Genomic DNA, 22,713 nt, shown 5'->3' with positions numbered 1-22,713 from the left:
CAATACTAGCCTACGTTCACTACACTAACACCTTAATAACACTTTTCCATAGTAGAATGAGTGTTAATGTTTGGCTAGGAGGCTTGCATTGTGTGTGTGTGGGTAGTTAGCTAACTAACAACAGCCTAGCAGCTAGGCTACTACTTATGGTTGTCATGAGAATTTTGTATTACATGTAGAGGAAGGTGAATTGATGTTACGCAGCCCCCTTGTGAGGGACTGTTAAATGTGAACTGTGTCCTGTGACTTGTGACCTTTTGGTATGGCCTTGTTTTGTGACTTGTCTTATGACCTAAGTAAGGTACTGACACTAATGTTAAACATCCTCTTCTCTGTAGAAAGGTTTGAATCAGCATTTGTTATAGTGATGACACACCCAGAGTGAGAGAGATAAATACCCTGATTTCCTCTGTAGAAAGTGAGTCTTCACTTTGTAACTGATCTGCGTGTTGCTCTGTGAATGCTCCTCTTGTACAAGATTAAAACCCTTGTTTGAACTTTGAGCTGACTCCAATCTCCTTCCTCCAGTTCTAAATGAACGCAGAATTATTTTAACAATGGTGAAATAGCTTCGGATGTCTCTTCGGATGTCTCTTTCCCTGAGAACAGAAAAATAGGACTTCTGCCCTGAGACCAGGAGGGATTCACCTGCCCTCAGACAAAGTTGTGGGAAACAATGGTCTCTGGCCTGGGACCAGATGAGACTAAACAGCCATGAAGAAAAGCCAAATTTATGAATTAGACTACACTGCCCTAAATAGCCATTGTTTTTTTGAATACGAGTACAGTAAAGCTTTATGCAATGTACATTGACAAGCTTTCTAGCTCACCTGATTAGCTTGACTAGCTAGCTAGCTTAGCTAGTGCTTATGGTTAACATGTATGGGCACACATAATGTTAATAGCATTACCTCATTAATACTGAAAACGTGATGTTCCCTTTCAGTCGATTCACTCGGTACAACACATATAGTATGGGATATCACGCCCCTGCGTGGCCGTGATATCCCATACTATATGTGTTGTACCTCGTTCCTCTCCTTCAGGGAACAGAAGTTATATTCATAACATTTCGTTTTTCTGAATTATCTTGTTCTTCTACCTTTCTGTGATAAGAACCAGCTAGTTGCATAAGTTATGTAACAGGGTTTTGTATATTTGGATTTATATGTGATTCACTTTTCATATATTCAGCTTATTTCATATCTTTAAAATATGAGGTGAAAATAAACATTGTGGGTTGTTGGTTATCACAACAGTGTTAATTTTGCATGTGATATTTTATATATTAGTATATTGATATTAATAAGTGTTGTGTGCTTGGTGAGGCTCCTGTCAGCTCTGTGTTCACTGGTCTGTGTCAGAGTCTCTTCCTCTTCAGCAGCTGCAGTCGGTTCCTGCTGTAACAGCTCAGTGTCTCTGCAGTCTGACTGAGGGAGGTTTTTGTACGACGACAAATCACTGTGTGAACACTTCACCACTGGATAGAGGAGGTTCATTCAAACAGTAATAAACTGCTGCATCTTCAGTCTGAACTCCACTGATGGTCAAAGTGAAGTCCAGGTTGCTTCCACTGCCACTAAACCGAGCTGGTGTTCCTGATGCACGTGTGCTCACAAGTGCTATTAGGAGCTTCGGAGTCTGTCCATATTTCTGTTGATACCAGGACAGAAGTTCATTACCATTGTGTACGTAAGGACGTTTGTTGGTGTTGCAGGTGAGAGTGACAGTGGATCCTGGAGTAAATGTCACTACTGCAGGCTGAGTCACAGTCACCCGACCGCTGCATCCTGCACACAAAAACAAATCATTGATTTATCAGCAGATATAAATGAGAGAAAAGGCAGCACATCATGTCTGAAATGTTGCTGAGTGAACCAACCTGTAAAACAGCAGCAGGCCAGCGTCCAGATGAGGATGGTGATGAGAGTCATGGTGGTTGTGCTTTCTGCTGTGTTGACTGACAGATCTGAGTCCTGCAGTGTTGAACTCACAGGACTATAAACCTTCTCAGTTCACTGGAGGATCAGCTGACCATGCAAAGCCTCCTCTCTATGGAAATCATGTCTCTGCTCTCAGCACACTGAAGGCAACGTGGGACACAAAATCAGGAGAAATACTGCTTGGATTTACACCATCTATGATCTTAATGGAACAGAGGAAAATATTTATATTAGAAGTGCAGTTGAGGATTTAAGGATGAGTTTGTGTCCACTGTGGTTGGTATGATATGTCTGTTTGTCTGCCTTTCATTTACTCACAGGGTTTACTGCAGATAAATAATATATTTAATATCTGTTTAATATGAGTTATCAGTAAATTATGATTATTTAAAAAGCATCATGTTAATTTAACCATGTATCAACTGATATAAACTGTGAAGAAATGACTTTGTTTCAAGGAGACTGTGATCGTTTCTCTGTCAGGATTAGAAAAGTCAAGAAAAATGAAAGAAATGATTCTTATTTATTCAATATTTTCAATCCATAACACTGAACAATCTTTGTAGATTCAACAAATATGAATATTTCTGTGTTAATATGAAAAGCAGAGAGTGTTTTCAGTGGATAGATGCTTGTTCGCAGTGCAGGAGGTTTTTGTACGGCCACTTAATGAGTTTGTATCACTGTGGTGGACTTTTGGTGGAGGAACCAAACTCATCGTTGACTGTAAGTACCAGAGATTTTTATTTCATACAACATGTAGCAAATATAACTTTTATCAAATATTGAACAAGATTCTGATCAAGTTTAATGTTTGTATGTTATTGAAAATGTTTATTTTTATCTGAAGTGAGGCTGATCTCTCAGTCTGAGACAAAAGTTTGCTGAAATCAAAATGTATTCAGTGTTCAGTATAATTTTAAGGAACATAAAACTGCTCAGCTATTTTTTGATATTCTTCTTTATCATTACTTTGAATTGGTTTCTGCTTAAAAATAATCAAAATGAACGTTTCGTGAAGAAAAATTAAAAATGCTCAAAACACAGCATCAATAGTTTATTTTAATTTATTCATGTTTAACATTTAAAAACTTTTTAGATTTAAAATCTGATTCCTGTTGAACACAAACATGATTTTATCGGTAAATGCAGCTTATCTTTGTGTTCACGCTTCATTCATTCTACATGTGGTTAAAAGGAAGTGAAAGAGACAGATGACAAAGGTTTGAACTGTGTTCACATGAGTGTTTCAGCTCTGTCAGCTTCAACAGAAGAAAATCATCACAGGGATGAGTTATTCACTGTCACACATTATGAAACACACATGAAGATGTCGTCAATAATCATCATCAGTGAACCTTTTTAGTTGCATTTCCACTTGAATCATGTGTCTGATGGTCTGATACTGAGTGATTTATGAGAGCAAAAGCAGCACAACTTATTCTGTTTGAGCTGATCAAATATAAGAAATGAGCAGTTTGTCATGTGTCTTTATTACCAAGCCTTCACTCTCATGACTTTGTCTTCTCTCCCCCTCTCCTCCCCCCTCTCTCTCCTCCAGTGGGTGTGGTGCGGCCCACCCTGACCGTCCTCCCCCCCTCCAGTAAGGAGCTGCAGCAGGGCAGTGCCACACTGGTGTGTCTGTCCAGCGGGGGCTTCCCCTCCACCTGGAGGCTGGGCTGGAAGGTGGGGGGCAGCAGCAGCTCCTCGGGGGTGTCACACAGCTCGGAGGTCCTGGGGAGTGACGGCCACTACGGCCGGAGCAGCACCCTGAGCCTCTCTGCAGACCAGTGGAGGAAGGCGGGCTCAGTGAGCTGTGAGGCCAGTCTGAATGGACAGAGCCCTGTCACTCAAAGCCTGGAGCCTGAGCGCTGCTCAGAGTAGAGCTTCAGCAACACTTCCTGTCTGGAGATGATGCTGCTGCTTTGATAGAGATCTTGATGAAGCTACAGATCTCCTCTGTTCACATGTTTCTGCAGGTTTCACAGCTCTCTGCTCAGTGTTTCAGTCTGCATGTTGCTGTCTAATACTGATCTTCTGCATATTCTTCTTCATCTTCTTTACTTTCAAACTGAATATGATCAGTTTCACTCCAAGAGAAACTTCATCTATGAACTATCATTTAATAAAACAGTGAATAATGAAGAGTCAGCGTCATTTTATTTCTTTTATTATATGTTCATCATGAAAAATACCTTCTTGATCATCTCAGTATGATAACTGATATTGTTGCAAACTTAATGGTCCGAGAAACTATTTCTTTTTTTATTTCTTTTTAACAATTAAGCATAAAATCATACATATTGAGAATGAAATCATTTGGATTAATAAAATGAAGAGTATGAAAAATAAAACACTGAATGTGTTCCTACATGGACTGTTGTTATTTCAGACTGTTTTCTGTCGCTATCAGAAATGATTTTTTGACATCACTGGTTATAGTCCAACAAGAATCTAACTTTCACAGCTTATTTATGAAGAAACTGAATGAACTGACGGGAACTCAGAGTTTAAAACTGTATATGGAAGAGTGTCTGTGAGTCTGTTTCAGCTTTATTTAGATTCATTGTGGTTCTGCTTGATGACTCTTGTGTTCACTGGACCAGTTCTCCTCATCACAGTCTCTTCACCAACCCTCTGCACCTGCAGCAGGCCGTTTTCACTTCAGTCAAACTGAAGGAGGTTTTTGTACGGCTCTGAATCACTGTGTGAACGTTGTACCATAACCCATACAGTAGTAATCTCCTAAATCTTCAGCCTGAACCCCACTGATGGTCAGAGTGTATTGAGAACCAGATCTACTGCCACTGAATCGAGACGGAGTTCCAGAGTTTAGAGTTGATGACCTGTATATCAGAAGTTTGGGAGCCTGTCCAGGTTTCTGAAGGTACCAACTGAGGTAGCTACCAATACTTGAACTCCCTGTGGCGCTGATGGTCACAGTCCCTCCAAGACTAACAGACTTGGATTTGTCAGCCTGAGTCAGAAAATCGTTTGCAGAAGACTCTGAAATGACAAATGACAAATCTTGTGAATAAACATTAAACAAGTTAAACAAAAATTAAGTGGAAGGAACAAACTGAATTTGCACCAAACGTTTTCAAAATCTCTCACCCTGACTCAGAAAACCCAACATGACAATCAGAGTTATTGGCGACATCATCCTGATGCAGTTTTCAGTGTGAGTGCATGAAAACAGTTCAGACTCTCTGTGACATAAGAACTTAAACTCTGAGGAGCAGTGATGCATTAAAATCATGCAAAATATATTTAAGAAGGCAAACACACACCTGTTCATGTGAAACAGAGAAAGAGGAGGTGAGGTGGAGTGACAGCTCATCATCTTGAGGATCATTGGACAGTTTAAAGTCCATCTAGAAAATTTAGACTTTGAGCTGTTTTACATTTCTTCTCCTCATTTTAAACATCCTGCATTTCACATCTTTATGATCTCACATGACTTTGTCCTCATTAACAGGTCTATATCACCCCCTGCTGGCACACTTCAGCTTAGCTTAGCTTAACACTGAGGCTGATAACATGTGGAAACAGCTGGCATGTCCCTATAGGCAAGTAAATCTGACCATCAGCACCTCTAAAGCTGTCGTGGTCCTGACATTTCTGTCTGGTTTCATTGTGTTTTCTGGATGTTTGTGGTCTGTCTGCACTTTGTATCCCTCCTGTGTTCCTGTGCTCCTCCCCGGCCTGCTTTTCCCTCCACACCTGCCCTGCTTCAGCCTCGTTAGCTCTGCCCTGTTCCCAGTGTTTTCACCTGCACCTCATTATATCATCATTTTGTTTTGTATTAAAGTCCAGTTTTCAGTTCAGTCTTTGTTGAGTTGTGTGCTCCCGTTGCCTGTTCCTGTCCCTCAGTTTTTGTTTCAATGTTTGACTTTTTCGACAAATATTATTGAAAGCTTTGAATCCAATCTACATGCTTTCTCCTCATTCAGGTCCACCTTCTCTGCTCAGTTTTTGTGACACAAGTTCGCTAGTTGCTTCCCTGTTTGTTTAGTCTGTACAGACCTCTCTCCACTGGTTACCTGACAACTTCAAACTGAAGATGACCAAGACATATTTTGGCACATATCGCTGCACACTGAAACAATCTGTTTTCTAATTTGCAGTTTGTATAACTAGTGTTTAGCTTTAATGTTGCTGGTGGGGGTATTTTCTTACATTTGGACGGAGCCAAGCTGTTTCCCCCTGCTTCTAGCCTTCGTGCTGATGGACAGATATGACAGTGATATCACTCAGCAAGAAAGCAGGTGAGCATGTTCAATGTAGGTTTTAAGATTTATATGTTCTACAGTTTTCATAACTGTTACTGATATGACTGACTGTAGACAATTGTGGGATGTTGGTTATCACAACAATGTTACTTTATTAAATGGAATGAAAATGATAGAATATTAAAAAATATATAATATGTAAGTTTATCTAAGTGCTGTATTGTAGGCAACTGGACTTGTTTCAGTTTCTTGAAGACGTTTCACGTCTCATCCAAGAGGCTTCCTATGTTCTAACTAACTGAAGAGGAGTTGGCTGGTTGTTAAACTGTGTGTGGGAGTGTTCCTACAGAGTCGTTAAGGACACGTGTGGGTCATTGACCCAACTGGCCTTCATGTGGGTTGCTAGAGCTCGGTGAGCCTAGGTATGAATGGTTGTTAAGCTGTCTGGGGAGCAAGTGGCCCTAACGACTGAGAACCTTCATCAACAATATATAATGTGTAAGTATATTAGTGTGAATGTGTATTGTGTGCTTGGTGAGGCTCCTGTCAGCTCTGTGTTCAGTGGTCTGTGTCAGAGTCTCTTCCTCTTCAGCAGCTGCAGTCGGTTCCTGCTGTAACAGCTCAGTGTCTCTGCAGTCTGACTGAGGGAGGTTTTTGTACGACGGAAAATCACTGTGTGAACACTCCACCACTGTGGTAACTCTGACAGTAATAAACTGCTGCATCTTCAGTCTGAGCTCCACTGATGGTCAAAGTGAAGTCAGAGTTTCGTCCACTGCCGCTAAACCGAGCTGGTGTTCCTGAATGACGTGTGCTCAAATTTTTAATTAGGAGCTTTGGAGGCTGTCCAGATTTCTGTTGATACCACTGCATACATATATTGCCACTACAATACAAAGTAACACTTTGGCTGGTCTTACAGGTGAGAGTGACAGTGGATCCTGGAGCAGATGTCACTACTGGAGGCTGAGTCACAGTCACCTGACCGCTGCATCCTGCACACAAAAACAAATCATTGATTTATCAGCAGAAATAAATGAGAGAAAAGGCAGCACATCATGTCTGAAATGTTGCTGAGTGAACCAACCTGTAAAACAGCAGCAGGCCAGCGTCCAGATGAGGATGGTGATGAGAGTCATGGTGGTTGTGCTTTCTGCTGTGTTGACTGACAGATCTGAGTCCTGCAGTGTTGAACTCACAGGACTATAAACCTTCTCAGTTCACTGGAGGATCAGCTGACCATGCAAAGCCTCCTCTCTATGGAAATCATGTCTCTGATCTCAACACACTGAAGGCAACGTGGGACACAAAATCAGGAGAAATACTGCTTGGATTTACACCATCTATGATCTTAATGGAGCAGAGGAAAATATTTATATTAGAAGTGCAGTTGAGGATTTAAGGATGAGTTTGTGTCCACTGTGGTTGGTATGATATGTCTGTTTGTCTGCCTTTCATTTACTCACAGGGTTTACTGGAGATAAATAACATATTTAATATCTGTTATTATGAGTTATCAGTAAATTGTGATTATTAAAAAGCATCATGTTAATTTAACCATGTATCAACTGATATAAACTGTGAAGAAATGACTTTGTTTTAAGGAGACTGTGATTGTTTCTCTGTCAGGAGTAGAAAAGTCAAGAAAAATGAAAGAAATGATTCTTATTTATTCAATATTTTCAATCCATAACATTGAACAATCTTTATAGATTCAACAAATTTAAATATTTCTGTGTTATTATGAAAAGCAGAGAGTGTTTTCAGTGGATAGATGCTTGTTCACAGTGCAGGAGGTTTTTGTACGGCCACTTAATGAGTTTGTATCACTGTGGAGGACTTTTGGTGGAGGAACCAAACTCATCGTTGACTGTAAGTACCAGAGATTTTTATTTTATACAACATGTAGCAAATATAACTTTCATCATTTATTCATAAAGATTCTGATCAAGTTTAATGTTTGTATGTTATTGGAAATGTTTATTTTTATCTGAAGTGAGGCTGATCTCTCAGTCTGAGACAAAAGTTTGCTGAAATCAAAATGTATTCAGTGTTCAGTGTAATTTTAAGGAACATAAAACTGCTCAGCTATTTTTTATATTCTTCTTTATCATTACTTTGAATTGGTTTCTGCATAAAAATAATCAAAATGAACGTTTCGTGAAGAAAAATTAAAAATGCTCAAAACACAGCATCAATAGTTTATTTTAATTTATTCATGTTTAACTTTTAAAAACTTTTTAGATTTAAAATATGATTCCTGTTGAACACAAACATGATTTTATCGGTAAATGCAGCTTATCTTTGTGTTCATGCTTCATTCATTCTACATGTGGTTAAAAGGAAGTGAAAGAGACAGATGACAAAGGTTTGAACTGTGTTCACATGAGTGTTTCAGCTCTGTCAGCTTCAACAGAAGAAAATCATCACAGGGATGAGTTATTCACTGTCACACATTATGAAACACACATGAAGATGTCGTCAATAATCATCATCAGTGAACCTTTTTAGCTGCATTTCCACTTGAATCATGTGTCTGATGGTCTGATACTGAGTGATTTATGAGAGCAACAGCAGCACAACTTATTCTGTTTGAGCTGATCAAATATAAGAAATGAGCAGTTTGTCATGTGTCTTTATTACCAAGCCTTCACTCTCATGACTTTGTCTTCTCTCCCCCTCTCCTCCCCCCTCTCTCTCCTCCAGTGGGTGTGGTGCGGCCCACCCTGACCGTCCTCCCCCCCTCCAGTAAGGAGCTGCAGCAGGGCAGTGCCACACTGGTGTGTCTGTCCAGCGGGGGCTTCCCCTCCACCTGGAGGCTGGGCTGGAAGGTGGGGGGCAGCAGCAGCTCCTCAGGGGTGTCACACAGCTCGGAGGTCCTGGGGAGTGACGGCCACTACGGCCGGAGCAGCACCCTGAGCCTCTCTGCAGACCAGTGGAGGAAGGCGGGCTCAGTGAGCTGTGAGGCCAGTCTGAATGCACAGAGCCCTGTCACTCAAAGCCTGGAGCCTGAGCGCTGCTCAGAGTAGAGCTTCAGCAACACTTCCTGTCTGGAGATGATGCTGCTGCTTTGATAGAGATCTTGATGAAGCTACAGATCTCCTCTGTTCACATGTTTCTGCAGGTTTCACAGCTCTCTGCTCAGTGTTTCAGTCTGCATGTTGCTGTCTAATACTGATCTTCTGCATATTCTTCTTCATCTTCTTTACTTTCAAACTGAATATGATCAGTTTCACTCCAAGAGAAACTTCATCTATGAACTATCATTTAATAAAACAGTGAATAATGAAGAGTCAGTGTCTTTGTATTTCTTTTATTATATGTTCATCATGAAAAATACCTTCTTGTTCATCTCAGTATAGCTGATATTATTGCACACTGAAGAGTCCAGAAAATTATAATTTTTTTATTTCTTTCTGACAATTAAACACAACATCATAGATTTTGAAAATGAAATCATTTGGATTAATACAATGAAATGTATTAAATATAAAAGACAAAATGTGTTCCTACATGTTGTTATTTCAGACTGTTTTGTGTCGCTGTCAGAAATTATTTTTTGACATCACTGGTTATAGTCCAACAAGAATTTAACTTTCACAGCTTATTTAAGAAGAAACTGAATGAACTGACAGGAACTCAGAGTTTAAAACTGTATATGGAAGAGTGTCTGTGAGTCTGTTTCAGCTTTATTTAGATTCATCGTGGTTCTGCTTGATGACTCTTGTGTTCACTGGACCAGTTCTCCTCATCACAGTCTCTTCACCAACCCTCTGCACCTGCAGCAGGCCGTTTTCACTTCAGTCAAACTGAAGGAGGTTTTTGTACGGCTCTGAATCACTGTGTGAACGCTCCACCATGGTCGCCCAGACAGTAGTAATCTCCTAAATCTTCAGCCTGAACCCCACTGATGGTCAGAGTGTAGTCAGAACCAGAATAGCTGCCACTGAATCGAGACGGCGTTCCAGAGTTTAGAGATGTTGAAGAGTATATGAGAAGTTTGGGAGCCTGTCCAGGTTTCTGAAGGTACCAACTGAGATCAGCATCAATATCTGAACTCCCTGTGGCGCTGATGGTCACAGTCCCTCCAAGACTAACAGACTTGGATTTGTCAGCCTGAGTCAGAAAATTGTTTGCAGAAGACTCTGAAATGTGAAATGACAAATCTTGTGAATAAAAATCAAACAAGTTAAACAAAAAATAAGTTGAAGGAACAAACTGAATTTGCACCAAACGTTTTCAAAATCTCTCACCCTGACTCAGAAAACCCAACATGACAATCAGAGTTATTGGCGACATCATCCTGATGCAGTTTTCAGTGTGAGTGCATGAAAACAGTTCAGACTCTCTGTGACATAAGAACTTAAACTCTGAGGAGCAGTGATGCATTAAAATCATGCAAAATATATTTAAGAAGGCAAACACACACCTGTTCATGTGAAACAGAGAAAGAAGAGGTGAGGTGGAGTGACAGCTCATCATCTTGAGGATCATTGGACAGTTTAAAGTCCATCTAGAAAATTTAGACTTTGAGCTGTTTTACATTTCTACTCCTCATTTTAAACATCCTGCATTTCACATCTTTATGATCTCACATGACTTTGTCCTCATTAACAGGTCTATATCACCCCCTGCTGGCACATTTCAGCTTAACTTAGCTTAACACAAAGACTGATAACATGTGAAAACAGCTGGCATGTCCCTATAGGCAAGTAAATCTGACCATCAGCACCTCTAAAGCTGTCGTGGTCCTGACATTTCTGTCTGCTTTCATTGTGTTTTCTGGATGTTTGTGGTCTGTCTGCACTTTGTTTCCCTCCTGTGTTCCTGTGCTCCTCCCCGGCCTGCTTTTCCCTCCACACCTGCCCTGCTTCAGCCTCGTTAGCTCTGCCCTGTTCCCAGTGTTTTCACCAGCCAATCAGCTCCTTTCCTGTTCTCCTGTTTCTTCACCTCATTCTCCTCACCTGAGCTTCTCCACCTATCTCTCCACCTGCACCTCATTACATCTTCAGTTTTTTTTTTCCATTTGCTTCCAGTTTTCAGTTTCATGTTTGAGGAGTTGTCTGCCTGTTCTTGTGTCAGGGTTTTAGTTTTTTTATATTTGGTAATTTCAATGTAAATGTGGATTTTCTAGCACTTGGATCGAGCCAAGCAACCTGTGTCCCCCTACTTTCTGTCTTCATGCTAAGCTAAGCTCACCAACTGCTAATGGACTGATATAAGAGTGATATCAGTCAGCACACGTCTGAACATTTTGAATGTATAATTTTAAAGTTTTGTAAGAGGGTTTTGTATATTTGGATTCATATGCATGTCCAAACAAGGAGCATGGACCAGGTGGGAGCATGCAGATCCCCGCAAGATCACCTGGGCAGAGCTCTGGAAAGCAGAACCATCTCGCATCAAGTTTCTCGTCCAGTCAGTTTATGACGTCCTCCCAACCCTGGACAACCTGCACACCTGGGGCCTAGTAGACACTCCCGAGTGCAAGCTGTGTCAGAAGAGGGGCACCCTGGAGCACATTCTAAGCAGTTGCTCGAAAGCGCTAGGGGAGGGCCGGTACCGCTGGCGCCACGACCATGTGCTAAGAGCTTTGGCGTACTCCATCTGCACAGCGATCCAGCACATCAAGACCCAGGCAACCCCCAAACAGTCAATCACCTTCATTAGAGCGGGGCAAAAGGCACAACATCACCAGTCTAGCTCTACAGGGGGGCGCCTCTCTCCCGCTCGTGACTGGCAGCTTCAAGTCGGCCTCGGAAGAAGAAGTTCCCAGAGAACATCGCAACCACTGCTCTCCGCCCAGACATGGTACTAACATCAGAGTCCACCAAGCAAGTGGTCATCTTGGTACTGACTGTGCCCTGGGAAGACCGGGTTGAAGAGGCCAACGAGCGGAAGAGGGCCAAGTATGCAGAGCTCAGCACAGAGTGCCGGTACAACGGCTGGAAAACCCACTGCCAGCCAGTCGAGGTTGGGTGCCGAGGCTTCGCTGGCTGCTCACTTCTGCAAACCCTCAAACTCCTGGGAGTGAAAGGACTGCAATCCAAGAGAGGCATCTGGAACATCTTAGAGGCCGGAGAGCGGGCCTCGAGGTGGCTGTGGATCCGTAGGGGGGATCTGTGGAGCAACACGCCACTTGGACACAAGCCGGGGACTGATCACCCCCGGCTGGGTCGCCCGGGCGACGATGTATGAAGATTAAAGACCCGAAACACCCTATGACCCCGGGTCCTTCACTGATGACATGTCCAAGTAGCACCAGAAGGTGTATTCAAACTCTATATCTGATAGACTTTTCCGATATTTTGCTTATTTCATACCTTGAAAATGTAAGGTGAAAATGGACATTGTGGGATGTTAGTTATCATAACAGTGTTAAATTATTATTAAGTGTATAACTCCTGTCAGCTCTGTGTTCAGTGGTCTGTGTCAGAGTCTCTTCCTCTTCAGCAGCTGCAGTCGGTTCCTGCTGTAACAGCTCAGTGTCTCTGCAGTCTGACTGAGGGAGGTTTTTGTACGACGACAAATCACTGTGTGAACACAACAGCACTGTTGATACTATGGAGACTCTGACAGTAATAAACTGCTGCATCTTCAGTCTGAACTCCACTGATGGTCATCGCAGCATTCACCCCGTCTCCTCTGCCAGAGAATCGAGATGAAAACTCACTTGTAGGATTTTTACCCAACCTGATGACCAATTTGGGGGCTTCTCCAAATTTCTGTTGGTACCAGTATACTTGACTATCTCCATCTGACCAAACATAAACCTTTGGGTTTGTCTTGCAGGTGAGAGTGACAGTGGATCCTGGAGCAGATGTCACTACTGCAGGCTGAGTCACAGTCACCTGACCGCTGCATCCTGCACACAAAAACAAATCATTGATTTATCAGCAGAAATAAATGAGAGAAAAGGCAGGTTCTGCTTGATGACTCTTGTGTTCACTGGACCAGTTCTCCTCATCACAGTCTCTTCACCAACCCTCTGCACCTGCAGCAGGCCGTTTTCACTTCAGTCAAACTGAAGGAGGTTTTTGTACGGCTCTGAATCACTGTGTGAACCTTCCACTGCCATGGTAGCCCAGACAGTAGCAATCTCCTAGATCTTCAGCCTGAACCCCACTGATGAATCGAGACGGAGTTCCAGAGAAGAGAGTTGATGAAGAGTATATCAGGAGTTTGGGAGTCTGTCCAGGTTTCTGAAGGTACCAACTGAGGTAGCTACCAATATTTGAACTCCCTGTGGCGCTGATGGTCACAGTCCCTCCAAGACTAACAGACTTGGATTTGTCAGCCTGAGTCAGAAAATTGTTTGCAGAAGACTCTGAAATGAGAAATGACAAATCTTGTGAATAAGAATTAAACAAGTTCAACAAAAATTAAGTGGAAGGAACAAACTGAATTTGCACCAAACGTTTTCAAAATGTCTCACCCTGACTCAGAAAACCCAACATGACAATCAGAGTTATTGGCGACATCATCCTGATGCAGTTTTCAGTGTGAGTGCATGAAAACAGTTCAGACTCTCTGTGACATAAGAACTTAAACTCTGAGGAGCAGTGATGCATTAAAATCATGCAAAGTATATTTAAGAAGGCAAACACACACCTGTTCATGTGAAACAGAGAAAGAGGAGGTGAGGTGGAGTGACAGCTCATCATCTTGAGGATCATTGGACAGTTTAAAGTCCATCTAGAAAATTTAGACTTTGAGCTGTTTTACATTTCTACTCCTCATTTTAAACATCCTGCATTTCACATCTTTATGATCTCACATGACTTTGTCCTCATTAACAGGTCTATATCACCCCCTGCTGGCACACTTCAGCTTAGCTTAGCTTAACACAAAGACTGATAACATGTGGAAACAGCTGGCATGTCCCTATAGGCAAGTAAATCTGACCATCAGCACCTCTAAAGCTGTCGTGGTCCTGACATTTCTGTCTGGTTTCATTGTGTTTTCTGGATGTTTGTGGTCTGTCTGCACTTTGTTTCCCTCCTGTGTTCCTGTGCTCCCCCCGGCCTGCTTTTCCCTCCACACCTGCCCTGCTTCAGCCTCGTTAGCTCTGCCCTGTTCCCAGTGTTTTCACCAGCCAATCAGCTCCTTTCCTGTTCTCCTGTTTCTTCACCTCATTCACCTCACCTGAGCTTCTACACCTGTCTCTCGACCTGCACCTCATTACATCATCAGTTTATTTTTTTATATAAGTTCAGTTTTCATTTTACTGTTTGAGGAGTTGTCTGCCTGTTCCTGTGTCAGAGTTTCAGTTGTTTTATATTTGGTAATTTCAATGTAAATGTGGATTTTCTAGCACTTGTAGCCAAGCAACCTGTGTCCCCGACTTTCAGCCTTCATGTCAGGCTAAGCTAATTGACTGCTGATGGACTGATTGATATAAGAGTCATATCAGTCAGCACACTTCTGATGTATAATTTTAAAGTTGTGTAACAGGGTTTTGTATATTTGGATTTATGTGTGATACACTTTTCATATGTTTTGCTTATTTTATAATTTGAAAATGTAATGTGAAAATGAACATTGTGAGATGTTAGTTATCATAACAGTGTTAATTTTTCATATGGAATAAAGATGTATAGAAATTATAAAATATAATATATTTATATTAATAAGTATTGTGTGCTTGGTGAGGCTCCTGTCAGCTCTGTGTTCAGTGGTCTGTGTCAGAGTCTCTTCCTCTTCAGCAGCTGCAGTCGGTTCCTGCTGTAACAGCTCAGTGTCTCTGCAGTCTGACTGAGGGAGGTTTTTGTACGACGACAAATCACTGTGTGAACACATAAGCACTGCTGATTACATGGAAACTCTTACAGTAATAAACTGCTGCATCTTCAGTCTGAACTCCACTGATGGTCAAAGTGAAGTCAGAGTTTCTTCCACTGCCACTAAACCGATCTGGTGTTCCTGATTCACGTGTGCTCACAAGTTTTATTAGGAGCTTTGGAGTCTGTCCAGATTTCTGTTGATACCAGTGCAGATCATTACCACCGTTAACAGCTGGATTGGTCTTACAGGTGAGAGTGACAGTGGATCCTGGAGTAAATGTCACTACTGGAGGCTGAGTCACAGTCACCTGACCGCTGCATCCTGCACACAAAAACAAATCATTGATTTATCAGCAGAAATAAATGAGAGAAAAGGCAGCACATCATTTCTGAAATGTTGCTGAGTGAACCAACCTGTAAAACAGCAGCAGGCCAGCGTCCAGATGAGGATGGTGATGAGAGTCATGGTGGTTGTGCTTTCTGCTGTGTTGACTGACAGATCTGAGTCCTGCAGTGTTGAACTCACAGGACTATAAACCTTCTCAGTTCACTGGAGGATCAGCTGACCATGCAAAGCCTCCTCTCTATGGAAATCATTTCTCTGCTCTCAACACACTGAAGGCAACGTGGGACACAAAATCAGGAGAAATACTGCTTGGATTTACACCATCTATGATCTTAATGGAGCAGAGGAAAATATTTATATTAGAAGTGCAGTTGAGGATTTAAGGACGAGTTTGTGTCCACTGTGGTTGGTATGATATGTCTGTTTGTCTGCCTTTCATTTACTCACAGGGTTTACTGGAGATAAATAATATATTTAATATGTGTTTAATATGAGTTATCAGTAAATTATGATTATTTAAAAAGCATCATGTTAATTTAACCATGTATCAACTGATATAAACTGTGAAGAAATGACTTTGTTTCAAGGAGACTGTGATCGTTTCTCTGTCAGGAGTAGAAAAGTCAAGAAAAATGAAAAATGATTCTTATTTATTCAATATTTTCAATCCATAACATTGAACAATCTTTGTAGATTCAACAAACATGAACATTTCTGTGTTAATATGAAAAGCAGAGAGTGTTTTCAGTGGATAGATGCTTGTTCACAGTGCAGGAGGTTTTTGTACGGCCACTTAATGAGTTTGTATCACTGTGGAGGACTTTTGGTGGAGGAACCAAACTCATCGTTGACTGTAAGTACCAGAGATTTTTATTTTATACAACATGTAGCAAATATAACTTTTATCAAATATTGAACAAGATTCTGATCAAGTTTAATGTTTGTATGTTATTGAAAATGTTTATTTTTATCTGAAGTGAGGCTGATCTCTCAGTCTGAGACAAAAGTTTGCTGAAATCAAAATGTATTCAGTGTTCAGTATAATTTTAAGGAACGTAAAACTGCTTAGCTAATTTTTTGATATTCTTCTTTATCATTACTTTGAATTGGTTTCTGCTAAAAAATAATCAAAATGAACGTGAAGAAAAATTAAAAATGCTCAAAACACAGCATCAATAGTTTATTTTAATTTATTCATGTTTAACATTTAAAAAGTTTTTAGATTTGAAATCTGATTCCTGTTGAACACAAACATGATTTTATCGGTAAATGCAGCTTATCTTTGTGTTCACGCTTCATTCATTCTACATGTGGTTAAAAGGAAGTGAAAGAGACAGATGACAAAGGTTTGAACTGTGTTCACATGAGTGTTTCAGCTCTGTCAGCTTCAACAGAAGAAAATCATCACAGGGACGAGTTATTCACTGTCACACATTATGAAACACACGAAGATGTCGTCAATAATCATCATCAGTGAACCTTTTTAGTTGCATTTCCACTTGAATCATGTGTCTGATGGTCTGATACTGAGTGATTTATGAGAGCAACAGCAGCACAACTTATTCTGTTTGAGCTGATCAAATATAAGAAATGAGCAGTTTGTCATGTGTCTTTATTACCGAGCCTTCACTCTCATGACTTTGTCTCCTCTCCCCCTCTCCTCCCCCCTCTCTCTCCTCCAGTGGGTGTGGTGCGGCCCACCCTGACCGTCCTCCCCCCCTCCAGTAAGGAGCTGCAGCAGGGCAGTGCCACACTGGTGTGTCTGTCCAGCGGGGGCTTCCCCTCCACCTGGAGGCTGGGCTGGAAGGTGGGGGGCAGCAGCAGCTCCTCAGGGGTGTCACACAGCTCGGAGGTCCTGGGGAGTGACGGCCACTACGGCTGGAGCAGCACCCTGAGCCTCTCTGCAGACCAGTGGAGGAAGGCGGGCTCAGTGAGCTGTGAGGCCAGTCTGAATGGACAGAGCCCTGTCGCTCAAAGCCTGGAGCCTGAGCGCTGCTCAGAGTAGAGCTTCAGCAACACTTCCTGTCTGGAGATGATGCTGCTGCTTTGATAGAGATGTTGATGAAGCTACAGATCTCCTCTGTTCACATGTTTCTGCAGGTTTCACAGCTCTCTGCTCAGTGTTTCAGTCTGCATGTTGCTGTCTAATACTGATCTTCTGCATATTCTTCTTCATCTTCTTTACTTTCAAACTGAACATGATCAGTTTCACTCCAAGAGAAACTTCATCTATGAACTATCATTTAATAAAACAGTGAATAATGAAGAGTCAGTGTCTTTGTATTTCTTTTATTATATATTCATCATAAAAAATACCTTCTTGATCATCTCAGTATGATAACTGATATTGTTGCAAATAATAAAAAGTGCATTAAATATAAAACACTAAATGTGTTCCTACATGGACTGTTGTTATTTCAGACTGTTTTGTGTCGCTGTCAGAAATTATTTTAGTCCAACAAGAATTTAACTTTCACAGCTTATTCATGAAGAAACTGAATGAACTGACAGGAACTCAGAGTTTAAAACTGTATATGGAAGAGTGTCTGTGAGTCTGTTTCAGCTTTATTTAGATTCATTGTGGTTCTGCTTGATGACTCTTGTGTTCACTGGACCAGTTCACCTCATCACAGTGTCTTCACCAACCCTCTGCACCTGCAGCAGGCCGTTTTCACTTCAGTCAAACTGAAGGAGGTTTTTGTACGGCTCTGAATCACTGTGTGAACCTTCCAATGCCATGGTAGCCCAGACAGAAATAATCTCCAGCATCTTCAGCCTGAACCCCACTGATGGTCAGAGTGTAGTCAGAACCAGAATAGCTGCCACTGAATCGAGACGGAGTTCCAGAGTTTAGAGCTAATGCCGAGTATATCAGGAGTTTGGGAGCCTGTCCAGGTTTCTGAAGGTACCAACTGAGATCAGCACCAATATCTGAACTCCCTGTGGCGCTGATGGTCACAGTCCCTCCAAGACTAACAGACTTGGATTTGTCAGCCTGAGTCAGAAAATCGTTTGCAGAAGACTCTGAAATTAGAAATGAGAAATCTTGTGAATAAAAATTTAAGAAATTAAACAAAAATAAAGAGGAAGGAACAAACTGAATTTGCATCAAACGTTTTCAAAATCTCTCACCCTGACTCAGAAAACCCAACATGACAATCAGAGTTATTGGCGACATCATCCTGATGCAGTTTTCAGTGTGAGTGCATGAAAACAGTTCAGACTCTCTGTGACATAAGAACTTAAACTCTGAGGAGCAGTGATGCATTAAAATCATGCAAAGTATATTTAAGAAGGCAAACACACACCTGTTCATGTGAAACAGAGAAAGAGGAGGTGAGGTGGAGTGACAGCTCATCATCTTGAGGATCATTGGACAGTTTAAAGTCCATCTAGAACATTTAGACTTTGAGCTGTTTTACATTTCTTCTCCTCATTTTAAACATCCTGCATTTCACATTTTATGATCTCACATGACTTTGTCCTCATTAACAGGTCTATATCACCCCCTGCTGGCACACTTCAGCTTAGCTTAGCTTAACACTGAGGCTAATAACATGTGAAAACAGCTGGCATGTCCCTATAGGCAAGTAAATCTGACCATCAACACCTCTAAAGCTGTCGTGGTCCTGACATTTCTGTCTGGTTTCATTGTGTTTTCTGGATGTTTGTGGTCTGTCTGCACTTTGTTTCCCTCCTGTGTTCCTGTGCTCCTCCCCGGCCTGCTTTTCCCTCCACACCTGCCCTGCTTCAGCCTCGTTAGCTCTGCCCTGTTCCCAGTGTTTTCACCAGCCAATCAGCTCCTTTCCTGTTCTCCTGTTTCTTCACCTCATCCTCCTCACCCGAGCTTCTCCACCTGTCTCTCCACCTGCACCTCATTACATCTTCAGTTTTTTTTCCATTTGAGTCCAGTTTTAAGTTTCGTGTTTGAGGAGTTGTCTGCCTGTTCCTGTGTCAGGGTTGTGTCTCCCTACTTTCAGACTTCATGCTAAGCTGAGCTCACCAACTGCTAATGGACTGATATAAGAGTGATATCAGTCAGCACACTTCTGAAAACTTTGAATGTATAATTTTAAAGTTGTGTAACAGGGTTTTGTATATTTGGATTTATATGTGAAACATTTTTCATATCTTGGAAATATAAGGTGAAAATGGCCACTGTGGGATGTTAGTTATCATAACAGTGTTAAATTATTAATAAGTATTGTGTGCTTGGTGAGGCTCCTGTCAGCTCTGTGTTCAGTGGTCTGTGTCAGAGTCTCTTCCTCTTCAGCAGCTGCAGTCGGTTCCTGCTGTAACAGCTCAGTGTCTCTGCAGTCTGACTGAGGGAGGTTTTTGTACGACGGAAAATCACTGTGTGAACACTGGGCCACTGTGTACACTCTTACAGTAATAAACTGCTGCATCTTCAGCCTGAACTCCACTGATGGTCAAAGTGAAGTCAGTCCCGCTTCCACTGCCACTGAACCGAGCTGGTGTTCCTGAATGACGTGTGCTCAAATGTCTTATTATGAGCTTTGGGGTCTGTCCAGACTTTTGTTGATACCAGAACAGACATAAATTTACACCACCACAGATGTAAACAGGTTGGCTGGTTTTACAGGTGAGAGTGACAGTGGATCCTGGAGTAAATGTCACTACTGGAGGCTGAGTCACAGTCACCTGACCGCTGCATCCTGCACACAAAAACAAATCATTGATTTATCAGCAGAAATAAATGAGAGAAAAGGCAGCACATCATGTCTGAAATGTTGCTGAGTGAACCAACCTGTAAAACAGCAGCAGGCCAGCGTCCAGATGAGGATGGTGATGAGAGTCATGGTGGTTGTGCTTTCTGCTGTGTTGACTGACAGATCTGAGTCCTGCAGTGTTGAACTCACAGGACTATAAACCTTCTCAGTTCACTGGAGGATCAGCTGACCATGCAAAGCCTCCTCTCTATGGAAATCATTTCTCTGCTCTCAACATACTGAAGGCAACGTGGGACACAAAATCAGGAGAAATACTGCTTGGATTTACACCATCTATGATCTTAATGGAACAGAGGAAAATATTTATATTAGAAGTGCAGTTGAGGATTTAAGGATGAGTTTGTGTCCACTGTGGTTGGTATGATATGTCTGTTTGTCTGCCTTTCATTTACTCACAGGGTTTACTGGAGATAAATAATATATTTAATATCTGTTTAATCTGAGTTATCAGTAAATTATGATTATTTAAAAAGCATCATGTTAATTTAACCATGTATCAACTGATATAAACTGTGAAGAAATGACTTTGTTTCAAGGAGACTGTGATCGTTTCTCTGTCAGGAGTAGAAAAGTCAAGAAAAGTGAAAGAAATGATTCTTATTTATTCAATATTTTCAATCCATAACATTGAACAATCTTTGTAGATTCAACAAATATGAATATTTCTGTGTTAATATGAAAAGCAGAGAGTGTTTTCAGTGGATAGATGCTTGTTCACAGTGCAGGAGGTTTTTGTACGGCCACTTAATGAGTTTGTGTCACTGTGGTGGACTTTTGGTGGAGGAACCAAACTCATCGTTGACTGTAAGTATCACAGATTTGATTATTTCTGCAACGTTAAAAACATTAGACAAAAGTTTTGTGTCAGAATGTGATAACACAAGAATGTATTCTGTATAATTTACATGTTGTGGATATTTTTTGATAATAATTGAGCTGGTCTGATAACAGTTTGGAAACCTTTCTGCTGAGATTAATATTGTTTCAGTATTACAGATAATGTGGTATAATATTTGACAAAGACCTCGACTTTTCTTTGCTTATTTTTGTGATAAATATTTGTTTTTTAGCAAACTTTGGTTGTAACATTTCTCTCAGCAGCTTTCTAACACTCAGAAAAAAACATGTTCTTTCATCTTAATTAGTTTAAGTCAGCAGTTGTTTAGTATAAAATCTAACGTTGATGCCGTAGAGTTTATATATGCATAAGTGTGTTTTCATGAACATCCAGTAAAGATGTAGTTTGTGTTCACAGCTCGTTAGTTTAAAGTGGTGAAAAGGAAGTGAAACAGACAGATGACAAAGTCTTTAACTGTGTACAGATGTTACATTTTTAAACAAGAAAATCACTGAAGGGATGAATTATTTATTGTCAAACAATATAAAGCAGATATGAAGATTTCAGTAAAATGTTGAATTAGATTTACACCAAAGTCATGTTGCATTTTATTGTCTGATTCTTACTGATTCATGCTGAGTGTCACAGTAGAAGATGAATTGTTTTAAAAGTCAAAATGACATCAACTTTTATCATTTAGTTTTATTTGTTAAACCCTCATTTCCTCCATGTGTCACCTCCTCTCCTCTGTCTGATCACAGTATCATGCACACAGCTCATCCACAGTACTGTTAACCTCTGTCATGTATCATCAGTGTCTCATGTCCAGCTGTCTGTCCTGCAGTGGAAGTTAATCTGCTCCTTGTGTGTCTCTGCTCTCCCCTCCAGCTGGCCCCATGGTCAGGCCCTCCGTCTCTCTGCTTCCCCCCTCCTCTGAGCAGCTCTCCGGGGGCTCGGCCACGCTGGCCTGCCTGCTGACCGGCTACTCTCCTCCGGGAGCCGTGGTGCGCTGGGAGGTGGACGGTACTGAGGTGACAGAGGGGGTCCTGAGCAGCTCAGAGGTGGAGAGCAGCGGACGCTACAGCAGCAGCAGCACCCTGAGCCTGAGCAAGGAGCGCTGGATGGGAGGAGAGCTGTACAACTGCAAGGTCCTCCATCGTGACCACAGCCAGACCGAGTCTATCCGCAGGAGCCAGTGTCAGGCCTAGAGGGGCTGTCTGAAGCCCAGGACAGGAGCTGTGTGTGGGGGGAGCATGAGGAACACACCTGCTGCTCTGATCTATCTGAGTTTGAATGTTTGTAGAGGAAACTAAAGCTTTGTGTGACAGAGAACAACACTGCTGTAAAGTGTTGCACAGCAACAGCTTAGAGAGTGATGTGTGTAGCTCAGCAGCTAGATGTGAGTGTGCTTAATAACTGTCATGATGATGACTGATGTTTTTGCTAATAAAGCTTGAAGTGATCAATAACTTTATCAAGTGTTTGGTCTTTTATCTTGTGAAGAGTCATAAGAAATAAAATGGTTTCATAACTCCAGCTGATACTCCTCTCTGTGGAGAATGAAACACTTTGGATTCATCATGTAGGTACAACATGACATACTCTATTAAATATTGCACAATAATGTGATAAAACAAGACATTTTGAGGTCATTTATATGTTGTATGTACTCTTTGTTTTCATATGAAGCTTGGCTGATGTTGCATTTTGGCATCAACATTGTTGCAGAGACACTGAAGTTTAAAACTGTATATGGAAGAGTGTCTGTGAGTCTGTTTCAGCTTTATTTAGATTCATTGTGGTTCTGCTTGATGACTCTT

The 22,713-nt window shown here is 41.4% G+C and overlaps 1 gene segment (V, D, J or C); it reads left to right on the top strand.

Moving 5' to 3' along the window:
- Positions 1–5,763: 5,763 nt before the first annotated feature.
- Positions 5,764–22,367, top strand: LOC311273514 (Ig lambda-1 chain C region-like). The segment is given in 2 exons: positions 5,764–6,211; positions 21,782–22,367.
- The last annotated feature ends 346 nt before the right edge of the window (positions 22,368–22,713 follow it).

This window comes from Pagrus pagrus (assembly GCF_965226575.1).
Source record: "Pagrus pagrus genome assembly, chromosome: 18".
NCBI classification, from domain to species: domain Eukaryota; kingdom Metazoa; phylum Chordata; class Actinopteri; order Spariformes; family Sparidae; genus Pagrus; species Pagrus pagrus.
Note: the sequence above shows the minus strand (reverse complement) of the source record. Positions and strands in the feature narration are given on the sequence as shown.